The following is a 16,636-nucleotide window of genomic DNA, read 5'->3' as shown; positions in this document are numbered from 1 at the left end:
TGTTTACAACATACTGCTTTAAAAAAAAAAGTTTGTGTCTGAGAAGGAAACAACAAATCTGCCAAAAGTCTGGAGGATTTTCTCTTTTCTCGTGTCTAAACTATAAAGAAATCCAAAGTTCTTTCCTCCAAAACCTGATACTGGTTTTTTTTCCCACTTTTTTAAAATAATGTTGCAGATAAAGGAAGGAGTGAGTAACCAAAGAACTGCTGAACCACATGACAGCTGACCGGCACTGGTAAAAGCTGAAAAGACCAGAGCAGCTTCTTCCTCCTAGAGTATAAATCCAAGCTTACAGGTGGCTCAGTCTCACCCCGGGGAGGTGAAAACTCTCCTCTGAGAATAAGGAGGCAGACAGGGGAGGTTTTTGTGCTGAAGGGAAACGAGAGAAGCCGCCGATTATCAGCACCAAAGGCAAAAAGATCCCTTCATTCCTAAAACCCTCAAACAAGGCTCTGAAGTCTACCATGCTCTTTTATCCCTCCTGATTTGAAACACAAAAGCGTCTCATGAGTGTGACTCCGAGGGAGAGCTGGAGATGTGGAGAGGTATATTGTGAAAAAAAAAAATCCTATTCTCGCTCTTAATTTCTCAAAGTACAGTTGAGTGGTTTCCTTTTTCCCCCCTACCTTCATAGAGACTTTTTGTTGAGTGATAACGGGAATTCAGTGTTAAAGATAAATGCAGGAATTCAAGTTGACTCGCTTGTTGTTCTGGGATTTGAAAACTCTTTCAGACGTAGTTTAATCATCGAGTCTGCAGGTGATCAAACAGGTCTGACAATATAAAAAGTCAAATCTGGCAGGAGGACGGAGAAAAATCCGACTCTAACCAACCAGAGTGAAAGCTGAGGCATCGAGTGGACCTGTTTTCTTTCTATTACTAAGCCAGATTAATGGGTTAACAAGGTAAACTAAGCATAAAGTCACAGTTTTCAGTATCATGAAGGTGGCTCTTTTTTCACATCCTACTTCACCATGGCAACATATGTTGAAGACATAACCTGATCGGGACCACTGGGTTTCCATCCATTCATCCATCTTTTTAACCACTTAAATTAAAGGTCATGGGGGGTGTTGGATAGAAGGCATCCCAGCTGTCTTGAGGCGAATGGTGGGATACAGCCTGGACATGCCACTTTTCAATCACTGGACTAAACATCCTGTAGCATATCATTACAGCTCAACTTCAAGAATTCAAAAACACTCCTGCGACTTTAAAATGACTGTTTACCTTCATCATTCTTTCCAAACTGTGTTTTTGAGTTCCTGAAAAGACTCTGCAGTTTACTTGCACTAAGAATCCATTCATCTCTAATATGGGATATTCGATATCTGCGGTATCATAGGTATCCATTTATGTAAGGGGAAAAAAGCAAAACATCTGCATTTAAAGAACAAGGGTCACTCTATGGAGGGGAATGTTCACATTATGCACTAAGAAAAACAGATTTGAAAGAGGAGTAAAGGAGACCATCTACATCCACTGTGTTGAAGAGAAGAGGCGGCTTATGACACCACCTATCAGCCACCTACAATGCAGTCTTGTGATCAGTTCCCAGGTGCTTCAACCCCCCACTCATACCTTGCCTCAAGTGACCTCAGGAGGCCATATGATGGAGTGGGGCGATGTCTCACAGTGCTTTCACCCTTAACCCCTGGTGATGGTAATGACCCATGCCTTTTTTCACACTTGGCTCATGTGATGACGCACATGATCAATACTGGGTCAACAACCCTCAGGACGACATCCAAGGGGACGACCCCCACTAGGGGTTAAATACCTGGGATTCTCCACCCTTTGTTTTTAGAACTGAAGACGCCCCTTGAATGAGACGGGAAACGTTTTCACAAACTTGAGTTGAGAACCTGCAGAAATCTCTGCATCTGTAAAGTTTTTCACAAAGGAGAACTTGCTTTGTTTGTTTTTTAGACATATTCACCAGATGACTTTAAAATCATTTTACAGGACTACACATGAAGGACTGTGCAGTCCTTTTCATATATTTAAAAGTTCCAAATCTCTAAATTACATTTTCATGTGTTAGCTATAAACTGTGAAGTCCTGCTTTCACTAAAAAAAACCTATTTATTTAGATAGGAGTCTTTTTCTCTCATTTGAACAGTTTAAATACTTCTTCTACAAGACAAAACAACCTGCTTATGTTACTTTCCACAATCTAAGTCTTGTTGAACTGAGGATTTGATTCATAAGTGGCATCTCCAGGTATTTCGCCGGCATTTAATCCCTCTTCCAGGAAAATATCTCCACCCACAGGTGAGGCAAAGATGCCTTGTGCAGTGAGCGGATGTCCGCAGACCATCGACCTGAAAGCGGGGAGGGAAGTGAACCATGGGTCTTTAAACACGCAGAGGTCAGACAAAACAAAGGTGTTGTATTCAGGTGAGGCTTCATTTCACCACAGCATGTTTAGGGCTTGACTAAACTCTGAGCTGCTGCCTCCTGAAAGAAAGCCATTGTACTGTATGACTCGAGAAACCTGCCTGCCTCTCCTTGTGATTGTTTTCACTTTCATCTAGTACTAATCAGTAGGATGATAAAACATGCCGATTTTGAAAACCCAAAGTTACAACTCTGTAATATAAATTACCCTTCTTTAATACAAAAGAGTCTGTATTTTAAGTTTGATCTACAAACTAAGTAAAGTGAATTATATATATATATATATATATATATATATATATATATATATATATATATATATATATATATATATACTGTAAAAAGATTTTAAAGTAAATTACTGGAATCCGGGAAGTTGCTTAGGGTACAGAAATAATATCGGTATGCTGCTGGAAAGCATACTTTGTCTTTTGTTTTTTTGGTGAACACATTTTAATGCTGTTCTCTTTTTCACTCTTCATGCACTCACTCACTCACTCACTCACAGGAATGGACATATATTTTCACGTATTTATCCTCAGAGCCTCACTGGTCATATTAACTGCCGTTCAGCCTCGCCTGGGATCTGCTTCACATTGAGAAGATCAAAGCCTGCAGTTGGGGGGGAGAGCTGTAAGGCAGTAATATGTTTCCACAGGGGAGTCCTCTCTCTGGGAAAGTGCAATAGGTTAGAATATCAATGAGACGTGCCCGAGAGCGTAACCGCTCACCTGTTGTCTGACTGCGGCTTTGGCACTGTTTCTCTGCGGTCAGGAGGGCGCCTCAGTTTCCTCTTGACTTTGTCTGCCCCGTGTTTCCCGGCAAACAGTTTTGACACTGAATAAATCATGAAAACAGGGACTGAACTGACTGAACAAGTGGAGCAAAGTGTATCTTAGGGAAGGCAGATCATGTTATTAATGTCTACAAGAAGAAAGAGAAGCAGATAATTAAAAACAGTCCCCAACTATACACAGTCAGTTAGTACATAAAGTGGTGTCAATTATTTAATTAATTAACAATTTATTGGAAAATTAAAATGATTAAAACACACATTGTGTAAATAAAAGCAACTACAGTTAAACACTGATGTTTTTAAACTGCTTTTAAATTGACATTAGTTGAAGCGATTACTATTTCAAATAATGTTTTTTACAAATAAAAAACATTTTGGCTGTTACCAAGTTTTGTAGCAAAAAGTGATAATAAAAAAAGATATCCACTGATGCGCGCTAACTTGGTTATTCAGATACATTACAATATTGCACTGACACAAATATTTGCTAATTACTGCTAACAAAGTCACTAAAGGTTAGTTAGAATTTTACTCGCTAAAACTAAAATACAAGCTTCTTAGACTAGAATCCTATTTTATTTCGTATTTGTCAGATATTCCCAATGAGGGAACAAAAGCACAAATGTAGTGGTTCAGTGATTTTAGTTAGACGAGGTCAGACGAAGCAGACAGCTGCCAACCACAGCTGCTTTTGTCAGCATACTTAAGTCTTAACAAAATTCAAATCAGTGAGTTATTGTATGATGTACGGTTGCTATGGCATTTTTCTCCTTTACCACAAGTTCCAAAACATGTTTTAATACAGAGGCATTTTAACACCATCAACCATGACACAAGTGGCTGTTAGAGGAGCTGCACTGTTTAGTCATTTTGTTCAAATAAAATGTACCTATTTAACCTTTAAATCAAATATAGGTGATTTAAGCTGAGAGATGTCTATTAAATGCTTATTTTAGCAACATAGTATCATTTTTGGGACCTAAACATCTTTTGAAAAGTTATAGTCTGCAGGCTAAAACTTTCAAACACACATTTTTGCTTCAGATTTCAAAATTTACATATTCGGCATGTACATATTCAGCAGATAACTTCAATTCTGGCTATAAAAGGCTCTAAATCTAAGTCAGAAACCTCAACATCTGGTAGAATGTAGCACGGCATGTCAGTGTTAATCATCAACCATCCTGTGGTGGACAGAAGTTAGCAAAACTCGTCTCTCCCTCCTAGAAACAGTCCTGACAAATCTGAGACAGGAAACAGAAAACGGAAACATTCAGTTGATCCAGCTGTTTTCTCCCTAGCTCCCCTTCCTCCTCCTCTATCTACATCTGTCTTACACCCTTCTCCCTCTCTCTACCCCACATATCAAGTATCCGGGGGGGGAAGAATTGGGCGAAGAGGAGGAGGAGGAGCAGGGGGTCGGGGTTCAAACAGGTGTCTGCTGACAGCCCCAGCAGCCTGTTGGATGCAGGTTTTACCTCGTGCTCCCAGCTGCTCTCTCATGCACACACAAACTACCACCACCATTTGTCCATCTGTCACAAGAATTAGATCTAATCCACAGGAATTTTCTGATGCCATAGAGGGAGAGAGGGTTGGTGTGTGTGTGTGTTTGCATATATGTGTCTTCTTGTGGAGATATGAATCTGTTTACTGAGTCACCATATTGGAACAAAAAGAATGTTCCCATAATACCAATCACTGATTATTTACATAATGTCCTCTGAAAGGAGGAAAAGCTACTTTCTCTGTTTGTGTGCGAGTGTGTGTGGTTGAGAGAGAGAAAGTGTGTGTACTGTCAGGGGGGTTGTAACGCGACCACCCAGCCACCTGCAGTAGATGGCTGAGAAATCTCAAGAAAAAGAGGCCTGACTGTAAATAGAGATTTCTCACGTGATGTCATGCGCACATTGAGAGTTGCCTCCCATATTTGACAGGATACAACCAACGGGAAAATGTGTATTCTCCAGCTGGCTGGCGAGCGGTTGCCGAAAGTTTCTGGCTATCACTGAGTGAAACAAAGTCACAAAGAGGGTGCTGCACTACAAACCTTTCTTGTTATTGCTTTGGTCGCTGGAAGATTGCCACAGTCACCTGTAGTTTGACTGGAAGACGTCAACTTGTCTGCAAACACTTGCCAACCACCAGCCGAGCTGTAGTAAAACCTGAAAAAAAATGTGCCAGAAACCGGAAACAAAGAATATTTACCTTAAAAAAAAGCCAACACATTTCAAAAAGGGGTAGCTTTTACTTTGAAGGCAAACTCCTTTGTGTCACGCACAGTTTCACTATGCTTAGAGAGCAGCTGGGGAATGTTTGTTGACAAGTTGGCCTGTCCATGCAAACTACAGGAGACTGCAGCAGTCTGCAAGCAACCAAAACTCGTGCAAGGAACAATCAAAGTGGTCATGACTCAACCACAATGTAACCATCTGCAGGAAGAGGCAAATTGATTTCCCAGCAACTTCTATCAACCTCCAGCAACCACTTACCAGCTGGTTGGGGAATACACCATGATGTGGACAAGTTATTGTCACATGGCAAGCAGTCACATGTCTGCAAAACCTCAGCCAGCTTGAGTAATTTGGATGAACTGCCCCTTTAAATAAAGCAGAAGGAGAGATGACACTGTATAATTTCCGTGAAGCCTAGACCAAGTCAGACTTTTAATTCATTTGAAAGCCTGATGCTTAGCCTTGTCCACCCCAGCTGTAAAACTCAGAAACCAGTCTTACTTGCTATCATCTATCGTCCACCTGGGCCTTACACAGAGTCTCTGTCTGATTTCTCAGACTTTTTATCTGATTTAGTGCTCAGCTCAGATAAAATAATTATTGTGGGTGATTTTAACATTCATGTAGATGCTAAAAATGACAGCCTCAACATGGCATTTAATCTGGTATTAGACTCAATTGGCTTCTCTCAAAATGTAAAAGAACCCACCCACCACTTTAATCACACTATAGATCTTGTTTTAACATGTGGCATAAAAACTGAACATTTAACAGTGTTTCCTGAAAACCCTCTCCTGTCTGATCATTTCCTGATAACACTTACATTTACAATAATTGATTACACAGCGGTGGAGAGTAGACTTTATCACAGTAGATGTCTTTCTGAAAGCGCTGTAACTAAGTTTAAGAATATAATCCACCCACTGTTATCATCTTCAATGCCCTGTACCAACACAGAGCAGAGCAGGTATCTGAACGCTACTCCAACAGAGGTCGATTATCTTGTTAATAATTTTACCTCCTCACTACGTACGACTCTGGATACTGTAGCTCCTGTGAAAACTAAGGCCTCAAATCAGAAGTACCTGACTCCGTGGTATAATTCTCAAACACGTAGCCTAAAGCAGATAACTCGTAAGCTGGACAGGAAATGGTGTGTCACAAATTTAGAAGATCATCATTTTGCCTGGAGAAATAGTGTGATGCTTTATAAGAAAGCCCTCCGCAAAGCCATCTTACTATTCATCACTGATTGAAGAAAATAAGAACAACCCCAGGTTTCTCTTCAGCACTGTAGCCAGGCTGACAAAAAGTCAGAGCACTGTTGAGCCAACCATCCCTTTAACGTTAACTAGTAATGACTTCATGAACTTCTTCACCTTCCTTAACCTTAACCTTCCTTTCATATCAAAAATTCTTGAAAGAGTAGTTGTCAAACAGTTAACTGATCATCTGAAGAGGAACGGCTTATTTGAAGAGTTTCAGTCAGGTTTCAGAGCTCATCACAGCACAGAAACAGCTTTAATAAAGGTTACAAATGATCTTCTTATGGCCTCTGACAGTGGACTCGATACTGTCGACCATAATATTCTATTAGACCAATTAGAACATGCTGTAGGTATTACAGGTACTGCACTGCAGTGGTTTGAATCATGTCTATCTAAAAGACTCCAATATGTTCATGTAAATCGAGAGTCCTCTTCACACACTAAGGTCAGTTATGGTGTTCCACAGGGTTTGGTGCTAGGACCAATTCTGTTTACACTATACATGCTTCCCTTAGGCAGCATCATTAGAAGACATAGCATACATTTTCACTGCTATGCAGATGACACCCAACTCTCTGTCCATGAAGCCAGATAACACACACCAATTAGTTAAACTGCAGGAATGTCTTAAAGACATAAAGACCTGGATGGCCGCTAACTTTCTGCTTCTTAATTCAGATAAAACTGAGGTTATTGTACTCTGCCCTGAAAAGCTTAGAAATATGGTATCTAACCAGATTTTTACTCTGGATGGCATTACCTTGGCCTCCAGTAACGCTGTGAGGAACCTTGGAGTAGTTTTTGACCAGGACATGTCCTTCAACGCACATATTAAACAAATATGTAAGATGTCCAAAAATCTCCCTGAAAAGCCTTCAGTTAATCCAAAATGCTGCAGCAAGAGTGCTGACAGGGACTAGAGAAAGAGAGAGCATATTTCTCCTGTTTTGGCTTCCCTTCATTGGCTTCCTGTTAAATCCAGAATTGAATTCAAAATCCTGCTCCTCACGTACAAGGTCTTAAATAATCAGGCCCCATCTTATCTTAATGACCTTGTAGTACCATATCACCCTATTAGAGCACTTCGCTCTCGCTCTGCAGGCCTACTTGTTGTTCCTAGAGTATTTAAAAGTAGAATGTGAGGCAGAGCCTTCAGTTTTCAGGCCCCTCTTCTGTGGAACCAGCTTCCAGTTTGGATTCGGGAGACAGACACTATCTCAACTTTTAAGATTAGATTAAAACTTTCCTTTTTGCTAAAGCATATAGTTAGGGCTGGACCAGGTGATCCTGAATCCTCCCTTAGTTATGCTGCAATAGGCGTAGGCTGCCGGGGGATTCCCATGATGCATTGAGTCTTTCCTTTCCAGTCACCTTTCTCACTCACTATGTGTTAATAGACCTCTCTGCATTGAATCATATCTGTTATCAATCTCTGGCTCTCTTCCATAGCATGTCTTTATCCTGTCTTCCTTCTTTCACCCCAACCGGTTGCAGCAGATGGCCCCGCCCCTTCCTGAGCCTGGTTCTGCTGGAGGTTTCTTCCTGTTAAAAGGGAGTTTTTCCTTCCCACTGTCGCCAAAGTGCTTGCTCATAGCGGGTCATATGATTATTGGGTTTTTCTCTGTAGCTAATATTGTACAATCTACTGTACAATATAAAGCGCCTTGAGACGACTGTTGTTGTGATTTGGAACTATATAAATAGCCTCCACAGACCATCTGCCACTGGTATACAAACAAACTTTGAACTGTTATTTAAGCAACACGTACAGAATATGGGGCACTTGAAGCTTTATCGGCACAGAAATTGGCAGCTTCAAACTCACACTGGGATCACAGCGAGGATAGAAGAACCTTCCAAAGAATCCACAACTGCAGAGAATAATCAGACAGCTTATCGAAAAGGCTACAAGCAGATGACGCGAGATGGCAGCTGGAGTCACAGCAGTTGCATCAGCAGTGGTGCCAAAGTGATCAATTAATATTAACTTTTTAAATGAAAACAATAACTGAATAAACAAACAACCCTTTCAAAGCAGCCAAGACGCTCGTGTTGCCCTTTTCATTTCAAAATTTGCCTTTCCTGGTTCATTTTGGCCCATTCATGAAACATGTAGTCCAAGTATGTGCACTCTACAGCTGCACTGTCACAGTTATTAAGTCCTGCAGTATCAGCCTGAGCATGAGAAGGATCTGCTTACTGCATGAGCTGAATATGAAAAAAGGAAATCGTGATGAACAGCTGTTTTTATTTTGCTCTCCTTGGGTGGGGGGGGGGACACAGTATTAGGTTTTAATGCACAATCGTGGCTTTAAACAGAATTAACAGCAACTGTGTTGTTGGGATAGCTATAAAAATTATTCATGTGTGTGTGTGTGCAGGACCTCTTTTTAGCTCTTTTTTTGGCGAATGAATTAGCCACACTTTTTGGTGTCTTATTGTTCAATGACATCGTGTTTACGCTTAAATATTTTATTTATAAAATATCAAACGTATTATTTCACACCTTTTACTTTTTCACTGTTACTTCTCGTCGTCGCTTCTATCAGTCACACTCAGATTAACTGTGACAACCTGACAACACAGCAGATGATCTATAATCTATAATCTGTGCACGAGCAGCTGTCATGAGGTATCAGGTGTTGAAGTGTTACATAATTGAGGTTTTTTCACATTAGGGGGACTCTGTACATCGTGGGTACTGGTCACGTCCTTAAAATGAAACTGCCATGAGAAACAAAGTCCAACAAGAAACGGTGAATCTCTGTAGAGCCTATGACCGACGTAACCTAGCACAACCTATGTTAGTGGACAACATCATTGCTGATATTTATGCTTGTGCTGGTGCACTATGTGCTAATTACTGTGTGCTTATGTCCCAGTTTTTATATTCGTTGCCAGCTGATAGAAAAAATAAAAACTGGGACTCTTTCTCTTCTGGGTCGTCGCTCTTTGTTGTGAATGTGTCATTTTTCAGGGCCAAACATGTTTGTCTCTCAAACTTTTCTTCTTTGGATAGTTCTAACAATCTACCCCCGCCCAGGAATTTGCTGACATTTGTGAGTCCTTATATTGACATTGTGGCGGACCACCAGGTGGCTCCACTCACACCCAAGTTTAAGGGAAGTGTTGGGTTGGAGATTCTGGCACTTTTTGTATGTGGAGTTCTGGTGAATCCGTTAATAAAGTTGGAGTGAGACACTGAGACCTCTCCTGTCGTCTTTACATACCTCCACAATGTTATGATTATTATTCCCTATGACAGTGACTTTTTTATTTTATATTCAACTGCTGTGAAAAACAGCCAGAAATGCACAGGAACAAGAAAGTTTTCCAATCACAGCAGCATGATGTGTAGGTGCATTTGCATTTCAGGTTATGTCGAGTATGTTGCTGGAACAGACGCATAACTCCAACTAAATGATACTGAGAAATTCAGTGAAAGCTGGTTTAAATCTGGAAAACCACACTGTGTTTGTAAAGGATTCATAAACAGTCACACATAGAGAGTTGGTAAAAGAGACAAAACATCAACACAGAGACACAAATACACACCTAGACACATGGATGAAGTGTTGAAATTACTACCGAGCAGACAAAACTTCACACACTACACCTGTGTCCCACAGCTTCTTCTTCAAGGCCAAGACCTAGATGTGGGTGCTTCCCGTCTGTCAGTAATAGATTGCCTCACTGACTGATGGCTGATGGGAAATATGCCTGGTGCATGCTGGGGAATGAGCTGCTGAAAGCCTGAGCCACCCACCTCCTTTGATTGGCTGTTTTCTTTCTGCAGTGTGCACGAACGACAGTGCAGCAATACAGGGGCAAAAAAAGAGTCCCACATGACTGTGCACAAATATAATATGCAAAAGTGTGTCTGAAGTGGCAGAAAGAGTTGTGTACTCTTAAATACTGTCAACTTGTAAACCTGTTATAGATAATAACCACTGGGTGATTGGTTGATGGTTAAGTTTAAATATCCATTTAAAGTTTGATCATTATTCTTTCTTATGAACATTTGATTTGAGAAATCGTCTAAAGGAAAAATCTGGCTCTTCATTTTCTAATGTCTGACTATGTTTACCAGCCACTGCATGGGAGGCCGTCCTAGCAGCTTCTTTAATATAAGAGAAAGTTAGTAATAAACTAGAGGTGCATCTACACAAACAGTGTCTCAATGTCAAGCATATGTAACCTATTACTTTTTTACTATGGCTTCTAATCCCATATAAACTTATAACAGTCCCATTGGTTAAGAAGCTGAAAAACACCCATGGTGCTTGAGTTTGATGACAGCAACCAGAGCCAGTTGTTGCGAGACTGTTCAGTTTAACTTCATGGTACCAAAATTGTCTGAAACTAAACTATTTAAACCCACTTTAAGACAAAAACCTCAACCTTTATTTTATCTTTTGCAAAATGCGAACAATCGGTCAGACTTGTTATGAGAGAATAGTAACGATGTTTAGTTTTTGCCATGAAACGCCAACATTGTGCTAAAATCTGCTGATTGTTTGGGTGAGGCTTAATGACTGAATCCAACAGGATCCCCTGAAAGAATACCTGAAGGAACATTTATGGATCATAAGAATTTTTATGTTTTTATATTTCAGTAAGATGGTTTCAGGCATGGGGGCTGACTCAGTGAAGTCCTATTAACATCCCATAAATGAGCGCTTATAATTTTTCCATGTAAAACATCCTAAGCTATCTCCTACGCACTCGCAAACTACAATAGCTGGATGTTAACTTTGCCTGGCTGCTGTGTGGTGCTGATCAGCGTGCAGTGTTCTGAAAAAGATTAGTGAGAATTTAAATAACACTTCAAGATTTAGTTCATGGGTGGTAAAGCTCTCTGAAGCGCTGAGCAGATCTGGTAAAATTATGAGGGGAGTTGTCATTACAAGCTACTCCTTTTACATTCATTGTTAAATAATTGAGTATCATTTTAGTGCATTAGCAAATTAGATATGTTAAAGGGGGCTGGTACTTATATAGCACATCTCCACTCAATTTGAGCACTCAAAGCAGTTTTCTTACCACAAGCCTCATTCGCACATTGACACACACATTCCAAGTCCTTTACCTAACACTCACACACACTCACTCACACACACAGATGCATCGTGATTCAGTATTTTGCCCAAAGAAACTTCCCGAGCTGCAGAGATTGGGATCCAGGATCAAACCAGTGATCATATATTGGGTAGATGACCCGCTCTGCCTCCTGAGCCACAGCCACCTGGTTGAGATAATTCAATCAATTTTCTTAATGGATATAAAGACTAGGCTGAAAGCCTCACGCTTGAATTGATTAGAATGTTAAATACCAAGTGGAGCATCAACTGCAGAGATAATTATTTTATAGCCTTGGCAGTAATAGAGGAAAAGTACAATCTACCACCTTATCTAATAAGAATTCATCACCCTAATGCAATCCCGTTATGTGCAGTGCAGCTCCTGCACCTGTGCTTCAAAAAGAGGATTTTTTTTCTTTTTTGTTCGTTGTTCATTGAGATGCATTCGGCCTGCGGATGGCTCCATTTAAAAAATCTTCCGAAAGCTGTTACAGAGTGCAAGCCCGCAGTCTGCCTCATTCTGCTCTTTGACACTTTTTGGTCTCTTTGTGCTTCTTTTTTATCATTTTCTCTATTCTGCTCTTAGAAGTTTAGTGTTTAAAATTTGAAAAATGATTACAACAACATAATATGCTCACAAAAACTCGCAAACAAGCTATGCAACAAGACATGTAAAGCCATGAAATACAACATTTCTGTCATAGAACAAACGGACTTTAATGAAGGGAACAATAAAAAAATAAATAAAAGCAAATCTTTTTAGTTATGGTGCTTGGACCTTCCTAAAAAGCTCTACAGTGACGCTAAACATGCAGAGTATCTCCTGCTTCACAGTGTCAGAGGGAGGGAAAAGGGGTCTGTTTTAAATATCTAGAGTTACATCAGGATTTTGGAGGTTTATACTCTTCCTTCCTGAGTGTGTAGTTCTGCGTGATTAAATAAAACAGAGTCAGACACTGATGTTTTCTTTTGTATCTGAGATGTAAATCAGAAACCCCCATCCTGCAAACAGAGGCAAAGATCCGATGGCAGAAAACCTTCAGCAACTTTGCCGGATTGATTTTTCTTTTGATACTTTGAGGACACGGCTTACACAGTGCAGGAAATGGAACAAGACACCAGATTGGGGGGGGGGAAAAGCCACATACTGTACTTTCTCCCTCCATTTTAACCCTGAGACATGAGCTGCTTCTCACTGCATTATTTAAAAGAAATTATCAGTAATCAAAAAGTTATTGCTTAAATGCAGTAATAAGCAATAAATACAAAAAAGTCCACATAGATAAACATTAGCCTTTTCTGATTGGACACCTCTCTCAGTGACGCACAACCATATTTGCAGAAGAATAGATCTATTTAGTGATGTCACATTCATTTGTTTGGAGATAAATCATCGTTTGGATTAAAAGACTAGCCCACTTTTGCCAAGCAAGCTTTTGCCATTCTGGATATTGCAAAAATTTAATATCTTATGTAAAATAAAAATTATACAGGAAACAGGAAGGAAACAGTAAAGTTTTGTTTTTAGACAATTAAATCCACCAAAGTCTACTTGAAATCTAATTTATGTCCTGACAATCAAATTACATTAGTCAGGTGTAATCAGAGACTGTATATAAAAAAAATGGATGAACATCAATGCAGAAGTGACTTAAAACATCAGCAGGGGTCACCGCTAATTTTACCAATTCTCCTGAGTAAAATGCTTTTGCGCTGTTAGACCAGCTGAGAGTTAAATGGGATCAAAAAGACCACTACGCAATCTTTAATTTAACTTACCTGCTAATAAACACAGAGTTGAGGGGAGCCACTGATGCTGCAGGTTTTTAAATATCACCAACAAGCTCAGCCAACTCATATCTTGAGTCTAAGTATATACCTTTACAGGTAAATGTTTTTGGTATAATAAATAAAGGAAACACAGAATTCCAATTAAACATTAATAGGACTTCCACAATGACTTTTCTCTACCACACTACTGATAGTTACCCTGACCATGAAAAATCAGGCTCTATATTATTGCAACCAGGCAAATTATGAAAATATTGTATATATTTTTTTTGTTTGTTGGATTGGAGATGATATGAAATGTCAAATGTGAGTTGGTCTTGATAACCACCCAAAGGTACACGCACCACTAATATGCCAAAAACTACTACTAGTGTCATATTTTATATTCCCTCTGTCATCACATACCGAAGCAGCATCAGAATAGTCATTTCTGGGTCATGTAAAAACAAACCAAAGGGCGCTGTGTCCGCCCCTATCAGACTTACTTTGACATGCTGTACGGTGCTCTAATTGCATTCACCGCACTGTTCTTCTCTGACGCTTCGATAACTGGAGCAACATGCAGGGAATTTCTGTTCTTTTATTCTCATCGCTAAACAGAAGACAGTTTTATGATACAATGAGCACTCTATTTGTAGCTTGCTGATGCTGAACTCCTAATCCAATGCATCTGTTTCTCTCTAAAGCAGAAGCAACATCTGGATGCAACATATGCTGCACTTAAAATGCAAATCAGTAGAAACCCGCATTGTGTTTACATACAGACAATGATGAAATTTAGAGCTCCAAGGCAGCTAAAGTGTCTCTCAAACACAATCTGGCAACCAGAGCATTTTTAGGGCAAGTAGACAAATTTAACTGACAATAAAACACAATTTATTCAGCATTGTCTGTTGGCGGATGCTGTAAAAAAAAAAAGAAAGATACAGATGCCATATACAAACCAGACTGGGAGCATTTTAAACTGACATTCCTCTTTTAATTGAATTACAATGCTGGTGAAACCCATTCAGCCTGCAGCGGACCAAGACAAATCATCTTGTCTGGCAGCTCTTAGACATTATCCCGATGTCACCCTGTGTGCTCCACATATTGTATGCGAGACACTCATACGTACTGTACAAACAGCTGCAGTGCTGCACTATGAATGCCTTTCTGAGCATCACATTTACGCTGGTAAAAATGATACAAATGCACAAAAGGGGAGAAGGTGATGCTTCTTGTTTCTGCATTGTTCAGACGCTGAGTAGCAGAATTGCATGTAATAAATTATTTGATATTTATTACATTAATAAGTGATTAATAGAAGATTAGTAAGACTTGTGATATTCATCAACTTAGGCCACTCGCAACTTTGTTTGTTTGTTATAGTTGTATAGTTTCCTTAGGCTTTCTGTAACTTCCAGAGTGCAAACCTTTATATTTCAAATGTCTGTCTGAAAGGACTTTGGAGACATGCAGTGCATGATTTTTGTCTTTGTAGAAGCATTAATTTACATTTATTTTACTGCAGGAAAATGTTTAAATTCGTGCCAACCTGACCTCCTTTGCATCAGGACCAGGTGAAAAATAAAACAGCATGCAGGTGTTTGTTCAAAATGTGTCAGTGAAGTGTCCTTTCTTTGGGATACATTCATGGCAGGTCTCACATGACATAGCTGTACAAACCTGTCCTTTTTTGACTGGGTTGAAGTGTGAAAAATCTGGATTTAAACCCAAATAAAATAATTATTTTGGGTTGTTTGGTTATAGTTTTATAGATTCTGTCAAACGATATGCAAATCTACAGGCTGCATAATCAGAATTTGTTAGTTTGTGCTTATGCAGAACCAGGAAATTGCATAAAAATCCTGCGATGATGTCAAATTAGAATTGAAAAGAAATAAAACAAGTTGCAGTGCATTAAGGAAAACATTCATGTTTGTTTTTAATTTCAAGTATTTTTCTGGAACCACTAGCATTTTTCCTTCTTTTTTATGGAAAAGTGTCTCATCTCATTCTGACCCAGCACTAGCGAAGAGCAAGTGCGCCACCAGGTGGGTGAAGTCTTGCATATAATCTTGTAGGAAGCTCACAAAGGTTGGGACACAATTTTCTCAAGTTATAAACACTTGATCAGTTTTGAAGCACAGATTCTGTTTGGCCTTTGGTTTTTTACCTTAAATGTTTCAGTTTTATTCTCTTTGTTTTTATTATAATCCTTAAAATAAATCCACCCATGTGTGAGAGCTAAACTTCTCCTTCCAAAGACAAATCTACTGTCTCAACAACCACACAAGTGTGAGAGAGGTCAAACTGCTCGAACCGCTCTGGATCACAGTTTCTGTGGAGACCGGTCAAGCTCTTTCACATCAAACTGGGAAATTATCAGCAATAAAAGTTCAGCGGGTGTCTCATTGTAAGTTATGGAAAGCTATGCATTGAGAAAGATAGGAGATGATCTTCATCCAGTCTGTTCCACCTCCTCAATGTAACACAAAGGATGTAATGTCAGTCTCCTGAAACCAGTTTATTTTTCACAGTGATGGCCTTTAAACGTCTAAAAACAATTTAAACTTTATCTAAATATACAAGAGAAAGGCCTCTCATCGCCTGGGTGGACTTTCATCACACCCCAAATGAAACCATGGACTTTATCCATGCTAAAGAGGAGAATGAAGCACATGATCAACCCCTGGAACAAACTTCACCTAAAAGTATGTTTTCCTCAAGGCCCTGCATGTTTGGGTCCTGTCGTATCTTAAAGGCATCATATTATATTACCCACTAAAGTACTTTTCTCTCAGACTGGTTCAGTAGAAACCCAAAAAGATCTTTAACACCATCTCTATGTATAATTATGGCAGGTTTAGGTGACCCTGAACTAGTCCTTAATTTATAGGCTCAGGCTACTAGGGGACAGCTATGATGGACTGATGATTTCTTCACCTCTTTCCACTCCCCTTGTGTTGACATGTTACTGCTGTATGTCATTAACTGTAATGTATTCTGTTTTCGGTTGGTTTTATCCTCTTTTAAGCTTGTGGTCTTTTTTCTGTTTTAGTGGCCCAGCTGAAAACTAAA

The sequence above is a fragment of the Rhamphochromis sp. 'chilingali' genome (assembly GCF_963969265.1).
Source record: "Rhamphochromis sp. 'chilingali' genome assembly, chromosome: 19".
Lineage (NCBI taxonomy): Eukaryota > Metazoa > Chordata > Actinopteri > Cichliformes > Cichlidae > Rhamphochromis > Rhamphochromis sp. 'chilingali'.
Note: the sequence above shows the minus strand (reverse complement) of the source record.